Source organism: Alosa sapidissima, chromosome 23 (assembly GCF_018492685.1).
Source record: "Alosa sapidissima isolate fAloSap1 chromosome 23, fAloSap1.pri, whole genome shotgun sequence".
Taxonomy (NCBI): Eukaryota; Metazoa; Chordata; class Actinopteri; order Clupeiformes; family Clupeidae; genus Alosa; species Alosa sapidissima.
Window position 1 is genome coordinate 22,717,945 of NC_055979.1, and position 23,096 is coordinate 22,741,040.

General features: G+C 42.6%; 1 long non-coding RNA gene across 1 annotated transcript; it reads right to left on the reverse strand.

The window, feature by feature from the left end:
• Window positions 1-571: 571 nt before the first annotated feature.
• LOC121698687 lies at window positions 572-15,035 on the reverse strand. Its single transcript, XR_006026834.1, has 3 exons — window positions 14,956-15,035; window positions 12,561-12,563; window positions 572-582 (listed from the first exon to the last, which is right to left on the reverse strand). It is a non-coding gene; the product is annotated as an uncharacterized LOC121698687 (long non-coding RNA).
• Window positions 15,036-23,096: the final 8,061 nt, after the last annotated feature.

Sequence of the window (23,096 nt, forward strand, 5' to 3'; positions counted from 1 at the left end):
ATAGGGAAGAGGTGGAGAGGGCTGGTGCTGGGTGACACTAGCAGTGGCAGCCTCCATCTCAGAGAGTTCTAGAAGCTTCAGGAGTTCTTGCCTGTTGGACAGCTTAGTGTGCTCAGTCACCTCCACCTCCACCCACTCCTGCAACCTGCAATGGCCTCTCTGACTATTGACAAATGAGGAAGCCCCAAGCTGTTTTTCACCCCCCCCCCCCCACCCAACAAAACACACAACAACAGGAACAAATTATTCTCGGAAACAGCCAGTGGAGAAATCATTAAATTCTAATGATAGAGTGGATCACTGCGAGGAGCAGCCGGAATATTGGAGACAGAAAGAGAGAGAGGAAGAGTAGTCGCTGGGGCCCCCCATCATTGACATTTCAGAGATATTTGCCTTTTAAAGATCTTGACATTTCAATGTGGAGCCTAATAATTTCCCTGCAATATGAATGACGAGGTTGACTTTCTGCTGGCTGGGAGAATATGCACTGATCACACTCACAGTTGAGGCTTTCCCTTCACCAGTGTGTGCACTGTGCAGGTTCCTATACTTGGTCAAAAATGCATTGATTCTATGTGTTATCTATGCTGTATGTTATTCTGTGGTATCTATTGCTTGGTGTAGGTGCACAGTGAGTTTTAGCCCCTACTGGAAATGTCTTAAAGACATCCTCTATGCCCCTCTTACTGGCTCTTTATAGGCGATTACTGACCTAGCAACTTTCTGTGTTTGGGTAGGAACACTGACCACCAACCCCCCCCCCCCCCCCCCCCCCTTTCTGCAGACAGGTGTCGATGCATTCCCTATATATTGTATCGGAGTTCTGTTCATACCACGTAGCAAAAGCGGCACATTTAGTTTGTTTACTATTGGGCTGTAGGGGAACCCTGAGAGCACATTTTCTTTAGTGCTGCTTTAATTGCTTTGACTCAGGTTTGACCACTAATCCTTTCCAGTTTCAGGCAGGTATTGACGTTTAGCTGAAACGTTTATGTCTGTGTCTTGCCCAGTGCAAAGGAATATGCTGTAGTTAATCACCTGTCTCTCCTAACTAGATGAACATAGGAGATGGCCAGCTAATGTCTCTGGGTATGACATCATTGTGTGGGGATTACCTGTAGACTGATTGCACTATTTATTGACCAGGCTTTATTGAGTTCTCATCATTTCGAGCAGACAAAAACAAATATGCATTAATCAACACAAAATAATGATTAAGTAGATGTAATTTACTCCTGGTTGTATACAAAGTTATGTTTGATTGGTGAATTGATTGACATGTTTGAGAACTGACAACAACAGTCAGACTAACAACATAACAAAAGGCTCAGGTCGCCACCTTGTTTTGATCCGCTGGCAGGAAATGAAGATAAATGGATGACAATTCTTGCACCACAGGTGCGATGACCTTGGAACAAACAATTAAGTGTGACAGGAAAAGTTTGAGTATAATGAATACACATTCACACCTGATCTGCTAACATATCGAGCACAGGTTTGGCTTATTGTTCTCAGAAGCCCAAATGAATAAACAGACTATAGCAATGTGTTCGTGCTCTATGGTGTCTACATACAGTATGATGTATCTATCAGAGGGTATGTACTAGCATATGAACGTCTGAAACCAAAGGATGTTAATCTGTAACAGTGACAGTAAGCACAACTAAATTGATGAGAAATAATGCTAATGCACTCTAAAATGTTTACAAGAAAGGTTCTCTGTAGCTTTATGAAAGTATTCATGACAAAACATATGTCGATTGAGAAAAAGTAGACAAAAAATACTGGGTAGATGTGGTTGTTTCTGTTTTCCAGAAATAGACACATGGAATGGGAGTAATTTTTGCTGTGAAGAGAGGCTTTTTGTCTGGGCCTGGTTTTATCTGCTGCCCAAAATCTGTGCTGAGCTGGTTCAGCTTGTAGTGATAAACACCATAAATCTGAATTATTTCATTATTTTCAGTGAAATGGCTTTGGGATAGGTGGCATCGATCCCATCTCACAGACTAAAAGCATTCTTCACAATTTGCTGAAATTATAATCGTTGATCAATGTGTGCAGCTCATCAGCATTCTATTTTAATTGTTCTGGCAGGGAGGATGCAGGAAGTGAAAATTGGCTCTTTTTTCGGGAAGGGGTGGGGGGGGATGTGATTTCCTGTGGAAATGGCAAATCTTTCTCAGTTTTTCAAGAAATTGCTTGAGAGTTTCGATTGCGGCCAAAGCCACACCTCCATACACACCCAATTGTGGCACTTTTTTGCTTAGCTGGCATCGATCTCGAGGAACAGGGAGCGATGGCATAGGAGAAATCATGTGCTTGTGCCATGCAATGTTTTAATGAGTGTGCTAAATAATTGCACTCTGATGAGATATTGTTGTAGGAGACCTTTCTGAGAGATTACTATTCATTAACCCCCATTCTGATCGATCAAATAAATAAATAAATAAATAAAATCATGCACATGCCTCAACAATAGCTGTCGGAGAACCAAACATATCCTACTGTGTCTTGCCAGACATGAATTATGAAATGATCATTATTTTGGAGATATATTTGGAGATATATTTCATATTATTTTTGTACAGCTATCGTGTGGCATTGTGGGACCATTGAGTTGATCCACAGATTTTTGATCGATTTGATCGCTACACTGTACACTTACAGTGCCAGCCTGGCTCAACTAGTTGGTTAATGGTATACACCTGGGTTAATGGGCTGAGTTATATACAGGGTAGTTTCCCTCCCTCTCTCTCTCTCTCTCTCTCTCTCTCACTTCTGGGTTAGGTACATTTCTGATTTGAAAGCACATAATTACTCTCCCACAGGGACCTTATCTCACTCCTTTGCAACACCATACTGACGCTTGCATTACACCCACACACTTGCATACATTCTATTTTCTCGCCTAGACATATATTGAGCTTCAGCAATTTAATATTTCTCATTACTTTTAAATAAATATATTTTGGTTGACCAAACCGGTTATCACACACACCACCAAGGTATTAACACCAGTATTCATAAACCATGAAGAAAAGAGTAAAGATTTAAGCCCCAACATTAACTGGGCTTGAGTGAGCAAACCTAGATAATGCTCTGCATAGAATTAGTGTTAGTTGGGGGACCCTTATACACCTTATTATACCTTATAGCAGTCCAAAGTTGAGAGAAAAAATCAGTTTCACTGTAAAATGAAAAAAAAAAAAAAAATCGAGCCCATTTATTTAAAAAAAAGAAAACCTCTACGCACCCACACACTTCTACTTGCAATATGTCTCTCCACTGCAATCATGTGTGAAAGGCCTGTGATGGAGTATGTGAGGATGGGTGAGCCAGCCTGGTGAGGATGAAGCTCTCCTTGTGTAATTGCAGTGCTACCATTAGGCAAGAGCTGTGTGTGTGTGTGTGTGTGTGTGTGTGTTCGTGTTCGTGTGTGTGTGCGCGTGCGCATGTGTGTCCAACCTAGCAGTGTTTTTCTTTAGCGAGGCATCAGGGCTAAAGGCCGGCTCTGGCTGATCCCAGGTCAGCTGTGCACAGCAAATGAGCCATGTGATGATGTAGCATCCTGGAGCTTTTCTCTCTCTTTCTCTCTCTCTCTCTCTCTCCTCCGTTCCTCTCTTTCTTCCTCACTTCTCTTCCTCCTCCCCCCCCCCCCCCCCAGTGCGTGGCATTGCCCTCTATTTCCCTCCCCTTACAAATCTCACTTTGTGTCAGATAATCCAATGACAGCCAATTTGCTCGGGGATATATTTTTATTTTATATGGTATAAGTATTATTTATATATTTACTTCCTTCCATATTTTCTGAAAAGGCAATTTGCTTGGAGCTGCACTGAAGGAGGGGAACATTAACTGGCTTCCTTGGATGGGGCCTTCACAACCCCACACACACACACACACACACACACATACCTTTCCCCTCATCCCTTCCAGATTAAGATGACCATGGGAGAAAAAGCGTAATCATGAAAGTGTCACATTTCAAGAGAGGGAAGGAGTGAGGTGGAGAGAGGTGGGATTCGGGTCAGACTTTAAAGTGCCTCTTTATTCTTCTCTCTCTCTCTCTCTCTCTCTCTCTCTCTCTTCTCTCTCTCTCTCTCTCCACCTCCACCTCTCTCCACCTTTTTCTTTTTCATTCTCTTTATCCTCTCCTGGCTCCCTGCAATATTTCGCAGGTGTGGGTGCTGCCGAAGGTTTAATTTAAAGCCACAGTTCAACACCAGGAGCCAATTACAAAGACATACAGATAACTCAGCAGAATTGAAATATTTATTTCTTACTTCGGGGGTGAAAAAAAGTGCCCCATTCCGCCAACCAACCCGGGCCCATGCATAACGATATGCACGATGGTGGGCAGGTGGGTTTTGCACACACTGGGAATGGATGAGGTATTGAAGATAAGGTCAGGAGAGGTTTTTATTGGCTGGTATTAAATTCTACTGGAGGAGTCATTTTTAGCAACTCTAAGAGCTGACTGCACCTGGCAGCTTAGAGACCCAGAGCTCTGCTCTACTCAGCGTTTCAATCAGAGACATTATCCCTCTGAACACACACACACACACACACACACACACACACACACACACACACACATGTGCAAAAAGACATGAACAGTATTTACATGATGTACAGTATAAGTGTAACGAAAATATATATGTCCATGCTCTGGAGTGCATTCCCTCCTCCTACACATATATTTTTTATCACAAGGAAGCCGTGAAAAGTCTGACGGCTGCATAATTCAAAGCCATGTTGTATAAGAGGAAACCGGAGGGAGAGAGAGAGAGAAACAGATAGAATTTGGGGGCCAGCAGAGAGCTGTGGCTCTCCTAAATTAAGAGGAGAGATGATCTCTCCAAATGGACTCCAATTGCACAGAGCAATTTCATCTCTTTTTATTTGAGTATTTGAGTGTGTGCGTGCATGCGTGTGTGCTGTGTGTGTTCTGTGTGCGCATGTGTATGTGGGTGAAAGACATTTTAGCACAGACTAGAAATTGAACAGAATCAACTCCAGGCTCCATTAATTTTGCACAATCAAAAGTTGTTTATTGGAGAAGGTGTAACAGCCAGACCTCCTCATCACCATTCGTACCCTGAGTGTAGCCTTGGTCTGTGTATGTATGCATAACTGTGTATATACACAGATGTGTAGATGTGTGTGTGTGTGTGTATGCACAGTATTTGTGTATGATTTTGGATAAACTCATCTGTTAGCGAGGCTCTCTCATCTCTCTCACTCCTCTCCTGAGTAAATGTGAAATGTGTACCATCCAGTCCCACATCTCTGACTGGGCAAATATGTCAGTCAATTTGTGTGCTTGACTAACTGCGTGTCAATCAATCTACAAACACCCCCTGTCTCCCACTTCAGAAAGACGAAGGATCAGTGTGTGGCTCCCATATGCTTCCTGTTCTGCCGTCAACCTTTGCGAGGTCGGTTGGCCATTCCCACACTTCAAAGAGGCCAAGAGAAGGGTGTGTGTGTGTGTGTGTGAGAGAGACAGAGAGAGAGAGGATCATTGGATGGGACGTGTGTGTCCGTATGAAGTGTGCAAATGAGGGCTGTGTGTGTGTGTGTGTGTGTGTGTGTGTGTGTGTGTGTGTGTGTGTCTCACCAAAGAGCAGAGAGGAGAAGACATGAGTCGCACCCTCTAATCTTTGTCGATACCACTCCCTCGTTTGATGTGTCCATACGCATCTGTGAGGGCTTTTTTTGGGTGCGTGGAGGGTATGTGTGTTTGATGGGGATTTGCGAATGGGCTAAACTTTGCATGGGAAGCAGACAGGAGATGCTCTGATGGCAGGTTTCTGCTCAACGCTTTTCTTTAACCCTTAAAGGTGTAGGTTTTTGAACATTCTAAGTTCCGCAACAATTGAAGGTTCTAAAATTCTATGTTGAATTCAATGAACCCAGATATTCTTTAGAATGTTCATTTCCCAACATTCCCGTCACACATTTCCTTTAAAAGCCTCATTTCCCTCTTTGATGCCACTCCCTCGCCCCGTCATCACTCCTCTATCTGGGAGGATGGTGGGCGAGGAGGGTTGGCGAGGAGGGTGGATGCGGATGGTGGACGCGGAGGGTGGACGCTGATGGTGGGCGCGGAGGGTGGACGCTGATGGTGGATGCGGTGGGCCCAGTGGCAGCCGAGGGCTTTTTGTATGTGTTTCTCCAAAACTTTGTTTGCAGGAATTTTTGTAACATGCACAATACATTGCTAGTCAAGTAGCTTCCATGAAAGTATGCAGGGTGCATTTATTTATTTATTTATTTATTCATTCATACATTCATACAAGCAGTTATGAATTAGACTGAGTCCAATTCGGTATTCTTCTCAATCTGAAAAAAAAAAAAAAAAAAAACAATGCAGGGGAGAGATGCACTTTTTAGGTCACTCTCAGAAAGCAGAGCAGATGTTGTGTCATTTTGTGTTACGGAGGTTCTGGAATAGAGCAATTTCTGTGTTAGTACAAAGTAGCCATGCCAGGCTAACATTCAGTAAACATTTAGATCTGGGATTTGGGAGTAACCCCAGAATAGCTGGGTTTACCCCACCCCCACCCTTTTCTTGATCTATGGTGGCTTTCTCCCCATAGCTGGAACTGAACATTGAGGTATCTATCATGAGCAGAATGACTATTGGTTTTGATGCTTTAAGAGTAGGGTGCATACATCATTATTACATGAGCATGTGTTGTGCTTGAATAGTCCATCTGTTTCTGATCTATCTAAATTACATTGTAGCTTCCCTCCTCCTCAAGATCTGAAATGAAAGAATGGTGTGTGCCTGCGTTTAGTGCACACATTTTGTGTGGGTATGTATGTATACATAGGAGAAAATTATACCCTTTCTTCTTGGAAATAATAACATTCAATGCATTGAATGGCATTTAATTAACACTTTTAATCACAAGTTGGTGTAATTGTACCCTGAAGTAGAACTGTTTCGATTACATTTCGTCTCTGCTGCTGTGGTAAAAGGTCACTATTGTTTTGCCCTGAAAGCTCAGAGTGTTATTTATGTAATTATTTGTTATTAACTTTGTCCTCAAAATTGTTGAGGGCGAAAAAGTATTGAGAATTTTCTTCAATGACTCTTTGCAGGCTGGTCAGCTCATTTAACTTCTAAACAACCAGGGGGCGATGTTTACCAGATACACACACACACACACAGATACAGTACGTCTGGAAGACCGAGAAAACTCGTGACTCTTGTGTGGATACATACTGGGTTGTGCTGTCAGGTATGTTCAGAAACGAAAACCTTGCACTGTATCTTTTGCATCTTATCTTGGTTTCACAGTAAGCTGGCTACCTGTAAAGCATCATTCTCACAAGTTCCCCGTCTGACTTCAGAGCCCTTAAGAGTTCCGCTGGTACTTGGTAAGTGGAACCGCAGGTAAAACCAGGTGGGCCTTGGATAGAACGGAACAGCCTGTGCTTTGTGCTTCCCCTTGCCAGAAAATGGTACCTTGAATGGGATGCCAGTCTGGGCTTATGCCAGTGTGCTGGCACTCTTGAATGCCAGTTGAATGTCAGTCTTCAGGTGGTGCCAATGAGGAGTGGGGCTATTCTTAACGGCCATTCTCTCGTGAGGACACTTCACACATGAAACAGAGTGAGGAATCTCAGTTTCTCATCCCCCTCATCTCAGATGACAAGAGGTCAACGGTGAGCAGGGCACAAACACAAAAGAAATGTGTGAAGAAACAAAAAAATCAACTTATTTGTCACCATGGCAACACGGATTCAGATTTAAATTTCAGTTGTTTTACTGAGGAGGAGGGGGGCGAGTACAACACTCTGCACTTAGCCCCTACTGTTTCCATTTGGGAGGTGTTCTGTCTCTCTCCCTCTCCTCCAGATCATTATCACACACACACACACACACACACACACACACACACACACACACACAGGGCGGGCCCAGACGTCCGCAGGGGGATTACCGCCGGCTCCGGTGGCGCAGAGGAGCTCGGGAACAAGCTCCGAGTGACCCGCTCGATTAATCCCCTCTTATCGGCTCCAGCGACCAGTCAACACCTCTGCAAACACATCCGCAAACAAGGCCTGTGGTGTCGTCTGGTGACATCACCCACCAACCACACACTGGGACTACCAGAGTCACAAGCCAAAGTCCATTGGTTGGGAATTAGCTCCTCCAAATGCATATTTGGGAGGTGATGCTTGTAAAATCCAATAGCTTTCTCCCATCAGTCTCTGAATTGGTGGGCTGGTGGGTGTGAGCTTTCACCATAGACCTCTGAAGTTCACCTACAAAAAAGCTGTCATCTTTGAGATCCGGTATCTTGCGATTTTTCCTATGGGAAAATAACATGGGGTTTTTGAATTATCGCACCTGTTAAACTCTCGCGGGGGCAAAGAACTCTGAAATGCAGACGTTTTGCTAAACACACTTTTGTCCTCTGCCTTCGAGTGGCGCCTGTGATCTTCGGTACGTTAAGACGGCAAACTTAGATTTTTGCTACCCCAGAGCTAACTTGCAATGCAATTTGCCATAGGTAGATGGCTTCAATTAACATCCGGATCTCCTTATATGGGCAAAGATGGCAGCTTTGGTTCCTTTTTGTAGGCGAACTTCAGAGGTCTATTCTGTTCGTCCACATTATAAGAGATGGCTGTAGTCACAGAGGGAGGGATCTATGGTCAGTCAGGCATTCATCAGACATTCATTTTGTTATGGCTGTGCTCAGTGATCCGACCCACTAAAGGGTTAATTGTGATTTTCTTGCAGAAGACTGAGCCATGATGAAGAATTAGACTGACAGGCGGCAATTCTGATTCTATTGTTTCAGCGAGGGAACAGTTTCTCTCTATCTCGCCTTTCATTCACATCCACACACACACACACACACGGACACACACACACGGACACACACACACAGACACACAGACACACACACAGACACACACACACACACACGGACACACACACACACACACACATAGACACACACACACGGACACACACACACATACACACACACACGGACACACACACACTCACTCTCTCTGTCTCTCTCCCTCCCTTCCTCACTCAATCATACTCTTTCTCTCTTTCTATCTCTCTTGCACACACACACACACACACACACACACACACACACTCACTCTCTCTCTCCCTTACTCATTCTCTCTCTTTCACACACACACACACACACACACACACACACACACACACACACACACACACACACACACACACTCTGTCTCCACTCTTTCTCTCTCTCTCTCTCTCACTCCATCTCCAGTGCTTCCAGCCTCCAAGATGGGAGCTGCATACCAAATCGCAGCCCTCCTCCACCTCCAGCTGATGTGCTATGAAAGAACCCCCTCCAAAAGGTGCTGATGGGGGGGTTAAGTGATGAGACAGGTCGCTGCTGCATTAGCATTTGCATAACTTAATTGACTGTGTTTTGGAACGCAAAATGTCATTAGCTCTCCCTCAGCCACCAGGCAGATGAGAGGCCTGCGATTCTGACCCGGCCCCCGACGAGCAAAGAGATAGATGAAAAAGCCAGAGCACGTGCTACACTGAAAGGTCTTTATTTCAGGCTGTTAATTGATTTGGGGATGAAAAATGTTATTCGTTGGAGCGTCGGTGTTATCGTAATCACCACCATTTTTCACTCTGGGCAACTCCCCTCCCTTGGAAACCACTGGGATTTTCTGGAATCCTCTAATGGTGGAGTTATCTGATACCACGGTCAAGTAAACAGAAAAAAGGCAGAATCTTTTCATTTCGCCACAGTTGTTCTGTTCATCTTTAGGGGCCGTTGTTCTCCCTCAATACGCCACAAAGCCTCAGGAAAGAAACACAACAAAGAAAATCTTTCCTGTCAAGAACTGTGCCCTGATGTTGACAATCCACACTGAATGGATATTCAACAGACTACAAAAAATGTTGCATGGCAGGCAACATACCATCACAATTGAAAGTATACTCTATTCCGATTGGTTGCTGTTGTAGGAGTCTGGTTGGTTGATTTTGCAACAAAATTGCTTCTCCATGCAGCAGAAATAGACTGTTGGCTGTTTCCTTGCATGGTACTTTTTCACAGTGTGCAACCTTTTGCTTCAATCCCTTGGATGTCTATAATTATTTTCTGATTAAAAACCACGTGGGTGTGCATACAAGCAGTGTGTAACCAGCAGAGACAGATCAGTGCTTTGATGAAAACCAGAAACATTCAACACCAGACAAAGACAAACTTTTACATTTCGAATAGTTAGTGCTGTCAGTATGTCTGCTGTAAAAGTGGATGATCGCTGCCACATGTCCCATCACATATCAGAGGGTACTAGCAAGTGTGGAACAGTTCTGTCTGATTGATTGTCATCATTCTGTGCAATGCAGATGAGAATCAATGTATCGTGACATGCTATTCACCCTAGTGAATGCAGCTGTTGAATATTGGAGATGCTGACATTACTGTTTGTCAGACAAGCCTATTAAAATGCCTCTTGAAAAGAGGTCATTTGAACATATGGTTCACTCAGACATTGTGCAACTGCTGCTGTATCTCTCTTTGCCAACTCAGGCAGGGCATTTTGTGCGATGATGAATGGACAATGTCAGCTAGTGTCGTGTTGGAACCAGCCAGACGTGGCAAAGTATCCAGCTGTTTGCAGCGACCCTGTCACCCCCCCCCCCCCCCCCCCCCCCCCTTCCATTTAAGCTCAACTGAATCTAAGTAAGCCAATTTTTCTTATTACAGCCATTACCTGTACCTTGTTTGGTTTTGTTATAAATGCACTCCATAATTGCCAAAATCAATGTTAGACGCTCACTTCAATTAGCCAGGAAATTAGAAGCACAGTTACTTTCCAGTTGCCATGGTTTCCGCCGGTGGGCCTTGGAAAGCCCCTAGCAAAGTGTTTTCTTCCTGTAATGAACTTTAATTAAGATGACTTCCTGCCAAAATGTAGTTTAAATTGCAGAGCTCTTTTCAACAGGATTGGGTGCGAGAGGGAACAATCGGAGAGAACATGTTTATGTGACAGGGTGCTAATTTGATCCATTAGGTGCAGGTGTGACAGCGAACGGATTCCGTGCTGTCATACCGCACGTCCTCGGAGAGAGAGTCTCCTTATTAACACCTGTCAATGTTCAAGGCACTCTCTGCATCCTCTTTGTACAATGCGAACATTTCTCTCCATCATAGTGCAGTGTCTGAAAGGGGGAAGTGCAAAACTCGGTTTGATTAAGAGCATCTTAAAACCCACTGGGAGCGTTGGGAAGATGACTTTCTTGCAGAAATTAGTGTTTTTCACCATTGAAGAATTACAGGTACAAGTAAACCAGCATTGGCAAGGGAAATTAGAAATATGTTTACAGTATGGGCCTCTGGTGTCAGTTTTAGTCATATTAATTAATAAATCATAACAATAAATGATAGTGGTCCTATAAAAAGGAATCATTTGTATACATTTAAACATTATTACCATATCTTATGCGACAACAGTAGATTTAGAATTATCAAATAAGTTTCAGTTATCTAGAAGTTTCAGTATCTCTCATAGAGGCCAGATTTTAATGCACCCATAGAGAAATAAATGCAAATTTAGGTCTTAAATCTTCCACAAAAAAGAGAAACCCTGCTCTTTAATTTTCAAAAGTTGATTGCTGAAGCTCATTACACTTTCATATGCTGTGGTATATTTCATTTTTAGAGGGGAGTTTTTGTCTCTTTACCTCTGTGTATCCATCATGATCCAGCCTCCCCCTAGTTGCTTGGGCTGAGGGGGAATCTCACTACAGAAGTGCTCGGTGGAGAGATTCCTCATCGGCTTGCATGCGGCGCATTGCTGTTTTCCATGCCTTTGAAGCGTCATTATTCTGTGGTGCTGTTGCTCCCCTCCCTTGCGTAAGTTGTTAAAGAGAAAACAACATCTTTGAGTCTTTGTCAACACTGACTTCGTTGGGGTAAGTTTCTTATTATTTAGGGAGACCGAGAAGACGGGGATATTTATTAACTAGGAGCTGCCATAACCACAAGCCTGCTATTGATCTCAGTGTGGGTATTCATTGTGGCCTATACTGGTATGCTGCCCGTTGCAGGGAATGGACAATCCACAAGGTCAGAGCTTTGTGTGTGTGTTTAGCCTTAACCTCAGCTGCAACCTCACTGTTTAAGCAGCCACTGGTGGGGTCTTTCATCAGTAAAGCCAGACAGCCTCGCCGAACTCATTCAGTCACTGATAGAAGTGGGTAAGCACTATTTTCTGCCTCTCCTGGATGGATGGGGTGCCTTGAGTGACTGATTACAGGGGCTGTAACAAAACAAAGACACCCGTGTCCAATCGAGTTCTACACAGCGATTTACACAGTCTCCCACAAAGGAATTGTCCACCCTCCCCCCCCCCCCCAAAAAAACACATTATTTCATTGAAACATTTTGGCCATGTCTTTCGGCATTTTAAGATTTAAAAATCCCACACATTGATGCTCACTTTTATAGACTTCCCTTAAGTGTGTTATTAAGTGAAACTATAGGATATTTCCTTAGGGTTAATTACGCGTTGATGGAGACAAACTGAAATTTCACAGATTCACTTCTCTCCCGCAGGTGTTAGTTAAACACCTCTCTCTCTCTCTCTGCTTTCTCTTTGTCATTGTTCTATGTGAAACAAATTAATAGCCCATCTTGGATGGATGTAGTGGAGAATCCAAACTCCTGGGGAGGCTGAAATTGGCGGTACTGAAGGCAGATAGTACAGCTACAGTCTCTTGTCATAATTGGCTTTTTCCAAATAATTTCATACCACATTGATGACTAAAAACAATTTCCCCAAAGCTTGAACATTTTAATTGACAGTAGACTTTTGACACAGTTTTCTTTAGATAAACCAATTTATATCCACTGAGTAGCCTATAGGATTTGTTTCTACATCTGTGTTGAAATGTAAAATATTTTCGATGTTGTTTTTCTGTGGTTGCCCCTTTCTTCTTCTTCTAGTTCAGACAATCAATTGTTGAGTTCAAAGGCTGGCTGCACTGCCTCGTACCAAACATGGCCGCTGTTTGGCTATCTGATGGAAATTGAATTAGGGGGTTATAACAACACTGGTTGCCGTCTACTGAACTAATTTCGTCTGGAGACAAAATAGATGACATGGTGCTCAGCGTGTTTGCTCAGCGCTGTCATATCCGAGTTCCTATGACCTCGCCTCTCTCGCGGGCCTGTGTAATGAGAGTGTCCCCCCTAAAACAATATGCCTGCGGTGCCGACCAAATGCTTCACGTCTGCTGTCAGTGACGATGGATTAAATGGATCGGCCTGCTCAGACGCCGAGAAGAGATTTATGAAATGGCCTCACTGGCTGAGCTGAGGTTGAGCCAAAAGCCTGACAACAAGAGCTTACACAGCACAACCAACATTGAGACTTCAAATGCATTCAGTGCATTTCTCTCTCTCTCTCTCTCTCGTTCACAGATCCTTTCTGGTGACTCACCTCTTGCTGTTTGTATCACTGTTGGTTGTTGTGTTGAATTAATGACTAACTACTAGTGACATCAGTCCGGCATCCCACTGTTCACAGTTTAGAAGGTGTCACAGTTGCCTTCACTCCAACCACCAGTGCTGCTCTCTGGTTACACTCTGGCTGGCTGCAAACATAAGGGCCATATTTCTTCCTAGACTTAGACCAGATAGAGACATAGACATTGCTTTTAAACCCCCTACTCCATGTCAGCCAAGTGCTTATGGAGCATCTAGTAAGAAAAAAATGCACAGCATATGTGATGACTATTTCTCATTTTCATTCAGTGTTTATTATAAATGTACTTTCCATCCAGAGCATAAGTAGCCATCTCATTGACTTCCTGCATCCATTCTCTTCCTCTTTCAAAACAATTAAAATACCACTTAGGCACGAGAATTATATGTCAGTCATAGAATAATTACAATGCACTGTGATAGGAATTTAAGCCTGCATGCATTGCAGGCAGCTGATTATATTTGCTGGCTGTTGTCTGTCAACAAAAGCTGCAGATGACATTTGTGGAGAAATCTGGCAGTCATATGTTGGGATATTTTTATGCTCTGACAGCCTAAGCAGACAATTCCAATCAACAGGGGGCTGTCTTGCTTTCCTGTGATGGAAAAACATGTTTATAGAGGAGAGAATTAACATGGGACTTCCACATCTCATTGCTTCTCCTCCAGGGAATATGCTGACCCACTGATACAGTCATTGATTAGGCTCATGGAAGTGTCAGTCTTCTGAAGTAACTGAAACTCCGGCACAATCATTATCACTTCTGTCATACATTCTGTACCTGACGTGAGTTTGAAAAAGCTACCAGTTGGAAATGCCTGGCTGACAAGCCATTCCTGCCAAACAGGTAGAGCAACTAACAGCAGACAGAATACCCTCCCGCCCAATGAAAACCTAACACTGTTTTTGAAAGTGAGAAGTTCAAAACTATTTGAACAATAAAAGCAGAATGCAAATTGTACTTAGTTCCGCTTAAAGGAACACGCCACCCAATGTCAGTAGTAATATATGTTCTTACCTTAACTTTCACGAGTTGAGTCATACCTCTCCCGCGTCTGTACGTGCACTCAAACGCTCTTGTGCGAATGTGTTAGCATGTTGCTATGCTAGCGGGCTCAGACGTACTGTAGCCATAGAGGGAGTAAGATAGCAGTAATCAAAAACATCCACATTTTCCCTACTTAAATACAGTTGCACGAGTACTTGATAAAAATGTGTAAGGTCACACAACATGAAACGTGGCATTTTTCCAAGCGAATAAACAGGAGAACTACAATGTGTGGCTCAATAGCACTTGGGAGAACTTCAACCTAGCGTAGTAATATTAATTAACATCTAATTGTAGATCCTATCCACCACAGAGTTTAGAATCCATGCTTGATCGACCCCTCAGCCTCCCCCTCCCCTCTGAGCGAGAGAGAGAGGCACACAAACAAAATAACCCAGGCAGTCTCATCTACGAGATGTTTACACACACACATTCACCTCCATAAATAGAACCAACTTGATGTTGACTTCAACCTGTGCTATATCCTAGATATATCCTAGACTGTCTGGGTTATTTTGTTTCGATATTATATATAAAACACATAGTAATTGTAGCCTACCATTCAGGGAATAGGCATTTAAAAGAGAGACAGATTATGGAGTGATATGACTCAGAAATGACATCGGGTGATGGCAGTGCGAGATGTTCAGAACATAAGAGCTAAAACTTCTACAAGCTCAATAACATCCACAGCGGAAAAAAGAAGGTAAGAAAAATAGTCTGAAAACTTAGATGCGTAAGGCAAGCAAGCAAGTTTGGCGGTTGTTACTAAAAATGTGAACATGCACGTCGCACTTTTGTGCGGTGGACTTTCGGAATGAATAGAGTTGAGGCGCCATAGTTTGTCCGATCGGCCTGCTGGTATAAAATGAATTGCGCTGTCTGTATTTAAGTAGGGAAAACGTGGATGTTTTTGATTACTGCTATCTTACTCCCTCTATGGCTACGTCTGAGCCCGCTAGCATAGCAACATGCTAACACATTCGCGCCGCGCACCAGAGCGTTTGAGTGCACGTACCGACACGGGAGAGGTATGACTCAACTCGTGAAAGTTAAGGTAAGAACATACAGTATATTACTACTGACATTGGGTGGCGTGTTCCTTTAAGATAAATTCAGGTTCAGCGTTCAGGCTCCTTGCTGAATCTTTTGAAAAGAAATGAAGCAGCATTTTAGACACAATTGTCCGATCAACAGCTTTTTGTTTGCTACAGTTTTAGAACCAGTTACACAGACTGTCTCTGAGTTAGACACTAACTCAAGCAATGAAAATACACTCCCACTGTAAAGATAAACAAACCTGGAAATGTGTTAACAATATGTTCATGCATGCTGCACACTCCCCATATGTAACATGTTTACTAAATGTACAAAGTTTAGGTCAATAGCAGAGCGTGTGGCTCAGTGGTCGAGGTTGGGCTGGCAATCGTAAAATCGCTGGTTCGAGTCCCAGATGATGACTTGATGTTGCACGTTGTGCCCTTGAACAAGGCACGTCGTATGCATGTCCCAGTTCGCCCAGCTGTAGAATGGGTACCAGAAGCTACCAGGTACCTGCGATGGACTGGTGTCCTGTCCAGGGGGAGTTTACGGCACTCGTCCGCTTATCATGGAAACCGGACGTAAGCGCTGGCCCAGTTGGCCTTCATGGCTAGGAATGGATGAACTTAACTAATCGGTCATTTGAGCCATTTGAGTAAAAAAAAAAAAAGAAAACTACTGGTATGTGTCAGATGGCAGATGGCGTACTTCTGTACTTACAATACCTATTTGGAGTGCATGAGTGTGTTCATGCTGAAAACAGATGACAAGAAGAGCACTGCTAGCACCCGGATGGTGCACTCATGGCTGTCAAAGAGTTGAGTGTGGAATGATGGACACTTTTCGCCCTCAGAGGACACCATCTTGGCACGGAGTTGGTGTTCGATTTGGGACAACACTATTCTGTTGAAATTCATGCATTATGCGAGTAAGCTTTAAAGTGTACTGATGGAAGTATGCCATCTGAGACACAGCGTACATGTTTGTTCGAGTGTCTGTGTGTGGTTATGTGTTTTGGGGCAGCCGTAGCCTACTGGTTAGCACTTGTAACCTGTAACCGGAGGGTTGCCGTTTCGAACCCCGACCAGTAGGCACCTAACCTCTCACTGCTCCCCGAGCGCCGCTGTTGATGCAGGCAGCTCACTGCGTCGGGATTAGTGTGTGCTTCACCTCACTGTGTGTTCACTGTGTGCTGTGTGTGTTTCACTAATTCACAGATTGGGATAAATGCAGAGACCAAATTTTCCTCACGGGATCAAAAGAGTATATATATATATGTAAGGGACCGATCAGTGAGGCATGAGGACACAAGGAGGTTTGGTTCAAAATGGAGGGTTTTTATTACCCAAAAAATGATCAAAAACTGACAAAGTCTACAAACTGACAATTAGGCCTATAAAAGAGGTCAACCAAAAGTATAATGACACTAAAGACACAACTGACATAAAGTAAATAAATGAAACAAAATGTTGAATGAGTTATTTAAATAGAATAGCACATGTGACTGCAAACAATAAAATGTGCAGCAAATTCATGATGTACCAAAAGAAACTAATAATGTGCATTTGTAAAGTGAGGGCTTGTGTTACCATGTGTGGCTGTGGCCATCACAATATACTTATACTTCTCTTTTGCATTGATTGCTACCCATCAGCAGGAAGCCATTTCTTTCCCTCTTTTCGCCATTTTATGAGGCTCAGGCTCCTGTTTTACGCGCCCTTGCTACGACCCAGAGATGGAAGCCCATCACTCATCTACTCTCCCAACGGGTCCGCTCCAATCCACAGGCTATCCGCTAATGCTAATGCAAGAGCAACGAGAGCCCATTTGGTGGACCAGCAGGCACTCGCTGACACGAACCGAATCCGCTGCCACAGCAGCCGGCCAGAGCATTGTGTGCCACTACTAAAAAGCAGCCGCAGCGTTGGCTCTGCCTTGTTAGAGCTCTCTCGTATTATAGTCGGGGGGAGGATAATAGGCCTCAAAATCTCAAATCGGCCATGGTGACACTCGTTTGAAAATGTGCTGGAAGCGGTGAGGTAAAGTAGATGAAGCACCAAGAGAGAGGGAGATGGGGAGTGTTGGAGGCACATCTCTGAATTGGTTGGCATGGCTGAACCAACAGATGGCAGAGGCCTAAGAACGCTGTCCGGGGTGTTTCTGGACACTGGCGTAGAGGGAAAAACGGGCACTGGGCTGAAGACGAAGGTGGGTGGGTTTGCTGTCTTGGAAATGGCTAGAACATTAAGAACAGATTAGAATGTCCGGAGAAAATAATTGCTTGTCATGATGATGGTTGTTCCAGCTGGCTCTGTGTTTTGTGTACGAGTGTGTGTGGTGTGTATGTACTGTAGGTGTGTGTGTGTATGTAGGTGTGTAGGTTCAGACAAATAGAAGCGAGCTGACAGGTATGCCAATTACTTCTCACAAATATGTAGACATAGCATGGATACAACACAGCACAAATGCAGCTACCACACATCACACTCAGAAATAGACAGATTAAGGTTCTCTGAGCAGACCAGAGAGGAGGAGACAGAGAGAGAGAGATAGAATTACATTTTCTAACAGAATGGACAAAATATGAAGAAATTAGGAAATCCTCATACATCTAATTCACCGCAGCCATCCCTGAATTCCCAACATTTACAAATGAGGCAAAATTGCCATACATCATTGGAGAGAACAAGGATGTGGCCACTTTAGCTGCAAAATATTTAGTAGCCTGCCATAACCTGAGGGGTCATTCCACGTCAGTTCAACCAGGGCCCACGCACTTAGGTCTCAAAAAATTCTGAAAAAATTACCAGGTGTACCTATGTTACCCAGGAGACACACTGTAAAAATACTCTTATGTAAGATCAATACTTTCCAAGATACAGCCAGTTTTACAGGGGGGGGGGGGGGGGGGGGGGTCGATTTTGTTCGGCCTCTTTTTTTTGTCAAAGTTCACAAGCCCACAGCGCAAGAACTAAACCATGTAGGAGGCTCAAATTTTGCATGCTGGTACATAAATAGAAATAGTATGTAGCAAAATGGTCATGTTTGGTCTGGATAATCCTGCATGGTCATAGCTGTCCCTCAAATTTGATACAAATTTTATTGGAGTTTTTGTCTGGGCTCTGTTTAAGCCTTCAGAAGACATATTTGTACTCAACATAGGCTCTTGATTTATTTTCCTTACTGAGATAAGTAGAAACACTCTCACAAAAAGCAATGAACAGAAAACAAATCCCTTCAGGGTCTGAACAGCAGACCTCACAAGTCTGAAAAATCATTTTGGTTATCATTTTCAGAGCACCCAAACACCTTGTGGGAATATACAAAGATTTTTTAAATATGTTTTTCTTTATTCTCCATGATCCCTTCTTTTTGAAAACACCAATTTGACTTGTCTTATGCAAATCTTTCTTTTTTATTTTCCACCCTGAACATGGGCAAAATGCCCCATTGACATCAATATGTTTTATATATAGTCACCACACTGCCACCTGTGGTTGTATAGAGTAACCTGTGGTAGCTCTATGCAAAACATATTGATGTCAATGGTGCATTATGCCCATGTTCAGGGTGGAAAGTGAAAAAGAAAGATTTGCATAAGACAAGTCAAATTGGTGTTTTAAAAAAGAAAAGATCATGGAGAATAAAGAAAAAAATATGAAAAAAATCTTTGTATATTCCCACAAGGTGTTTGGGTGCTCTGAAAATGATAACCAAAATGATTTTTTAGACTTGTAAAGTCTGCTGTTCAGACCCTGAAGGAATTTATTTTCTGTTCATTGTTTTTTGTGAGAGTGTTTCTACTTATCTCAGTAAGAAAAATAAATCAAGAGCCTATGTTGAGTACAAATATGTCTTCTGAAGGCTTAAACAGAGCCCAGCCAAAAACTCCAATACAATTTGTATCAACTTTGAGGGACAGCTATGACCATGCAGGATTATCCAGACCAAACGTGACGATTTTGCTACATACTATTCCTATTTATGTACCAGCATGCAAAATTTGAGCCTCCTACATGGTTTAGTTCTTGCGCTGTGGGCTTGTGAACTTTGACAAAAAAAAAAAGAGGCCGAACAAAAACGACACCCCCCTCCCCCTGTAAAACTGGCTGTATCTTGGAAAGTATTGATCTTACATAAGAGTAATTTTACAGTGTGTCTCCTGGGTAACATAGGTACACCTGGTAATTTTTTCAGAATTTTTTGAGACCTAAGTGCGTGGGCCCTGGTTGAATTGACGTGGAATGACCCTGAGGGATATCCAGTAGCTCATTGTATGCTTTATGTTGTATATACTCCTTGAATGATATTATTACAATTGCCTTTGTTATAAAGCCATTCTCTAATGTTTATGTGTATTGTCTAAATATGTAATTGTCTGTCTATGCACCTACTTTATGTGTACATGTAACTGAGCTTTGGCAATAATGTTATTGAAACGTCCATGCCAATAAAGCTTTCTTGAACTGAACTGAATTGAATTTAATTGAGAGAGAGAGAGAGAGAGAGAGAGAAGGACCGAGGAAATCATGAGTGAGAATGGAGCAAAGTGTTGGGTAATTGGGTCACTGAGTTGTTTGGGGTTTTTGAGGAGAGGGACAACACTGCATTTCTGGGTGGTCTGAATAATGAATCGCTACTGTGAGGCTGATGACTAGGGATAAACTGCGTTGAAAGTGGGTCAGATGTTGGAATATAGCTCGACAAGAAGTGTCTGATTTTACATTTGGAGTGTTATTTATTCTCACAGTTCATTACAATCCAAGTCTCACAGCATTTTCTTGTATTCCTTCTGATTACTAGTTGGAAATGGCATCAATCCACTGCTATCAAATATGACTGCATTTAATAGACTATGGAAAGATTATGTTACACTGTTGTGCATTGGAGCCTTTGAAAATGTACATTAACATGCTTCTGTATATATTTCTGTAATATATATTGATGTATAATCAAAAACATACACATACTGTATATGTTTAAGAATGAAATACACCCTGTGTAACAGATAGTTATATCCCTAATGTATACAAAAGGCAACCAAATAGTCCAGCCATGAGGAACAGATTTGAATAAACCCCAATAGCATGACTGTTGTTATAGGTTGTACACACAAGAGTACATTTTGAGTGATGTGATGTACAAGGTGCATTTCAATACACTGCAATCCATTACACTTTATGTGTTGAATTCAGCTCCTCTAGCTGTCCGTTCTGTGTCTATGCTGAAACTCCCTGGTGCTTATAGGCTACATGGTCTGCTCTGTAAATGCACAAACAGTGGCTAGATCCAAATCATGAACAATTCCAGCCAATCAAGATGTTGCTTCAGGAGCATGGAAGGGACGGCTACAGTTTCATTTGTTGTTAATTTCAAAATATTTCAATAAAATCTGAATTGTTGTAATTAAAAGAGATTTAATATCCTATATGGAATTACAGGATAGGTAAGATAGACAATTTTCTTTCCTGGCACTTGTAATGCCTCTGATATCTTCACATGCTCTATCCTGTCTTGCAACTATTTCCCAAACAAAGCCAAGACAACCCTCCAGCTGACTGATGTCATGGATTTATTGCAGTGTGTTTACGCTAGTAATGAGGCAATCAAAAGTTTCCACAAACACTGAGTCATTTACCTATTTTTACAATGCGCATGTAACTTAAGACTCGTAAGTCAAAAAGAAACATCATGTAGCCTACTGTATGTGATGAGGGGATAGTTGCAATCCCGTTTGGCAGGTGTCCTGACTGTCAGGAAAGGAAGTGTGTTACATCACACGATCAACCTCTAGGGTCAGTCCGCTTTCCCAAACGAAGTTTACATCGGGATTGATTTAATTTCCATGCTGGATGGATATATGAGTTTGTTGAAACCCTAACTCTTCCACTGAGTCCACAAAGCTAAATTAGAAGGCTATTTAAATGTTGTTTTAAAAATATAATACGCTCAATTGGATTGAAAGCAATGTGAGTTTGTTGGAAAAGACAAGGAAGTTAAATCTTCGGAACTCCACCTGTCAGTGTCCTATCATTGCTGATGAAGACTACCGGCGGCGGATGTCTATTGAAGAATAAGGAATCCAGAAAAGCATTACATCTGCCGAAACGTTGGCTATTCTGTCTTCTGTAGTGTCCGTGTTGGCTACATTGTTGCTGGAACTTTCCGTGTTTCGTGTTCTGTCTGTCTGTAGCCTCTAACTCCAGTGGCTGATAAGACCCACTACTAATCTGCCCATAGTTATAAACAAGTGATTGTGGTGCAATTCTAGGTTACAACAACAGAAACTTTGGAACAACAGAAACTTTGGACCATCATTCCTCATCTGAGAGTTTCTTATGGTCACTTATGTGGCTTAGCTTCCGCTTTCACAAACCTGACCGCTTGGATAGTAATGAGCTAGCATTGTTGGACCCGCGTGCACTTCACCTAGGCTACCTCTCCACGGTTTCAGGCACTGAGGACTGAGTTCAAATTTTCAAAACTATTTTACCAACAGCCTACAGTGTGTAACGTTAGATGAGTTAACACATTTTCGAGGCTGATTTCACCTCGTCAGTGACACCTGTTGCTATTCCGTGAGCGTCTGGTAGCAGCTAGTGAGAAGCCTACACGAATGAAACTGGTGTAATAAGTTTCCTCATGTAGATTTTAAACACTTTTTAGGGATATCGGATGTTAACGGCGACATGAAGGTAACAGTAAATTTCGGAAAAACTCGCGTAGTTGTTCCGTGTAAGGATGGCTGGTTTGTACGGGATCTTATGGAACAGGCTACCCAAAGATACAGGAAGATTGTCGAACAGGTAAGTTCTTATCTATCAAACTATTGACGTCAATAGCACAGTAACATGTGTTTTAATTGTGTGATATCTTTAACATTTTCTCTGTTATATTGTAACCTTATGGTAGGCTATATTCTGACAGCAATTCGAATTTAAAAGTCGCCTATACACCTGCAATGGGGCGTGGCTACCGGTTTCTTTCCCCATTGCGAGAAGTGTTTGATTCTATCTATACAATTTTAGCCTGGTTCCTGTATAGGGCCTAGTTACAGTGCAGTATTAAAACAGCAACAAAATAGAAATCAAATGCTCAGTTGTTTGTAGTTGTGATTAGCCGAGTAGCATTAAAAAACAATTGGTGCCAGGCTGCTGTGGCAATGCATTGCACATGCGTTCCTCAAGTAGGCTAACCTACACACTAGCTTCCTGAGGATTTCATTGCTATGGAAGAGGTCAGCCTGAAAAAAAAAATCTGCCAACGTTTCTTTTGTTGAAATCATAAATCCCTGATTCATCTGTTTTTTAAGGCCCACGAGATGCCATGCAAGTAATGAGATGCCATGCAAGCAAGCAAGTAATCATAAGGCTTGCACTGCATACCTGCTCTTCTGTTAGGCCTATTGCAGCTATCAATCTACAATAGTTTACAATTCAGCAAAATATTTGAACGATTTTTAAAGTCCACAAAGGAAATA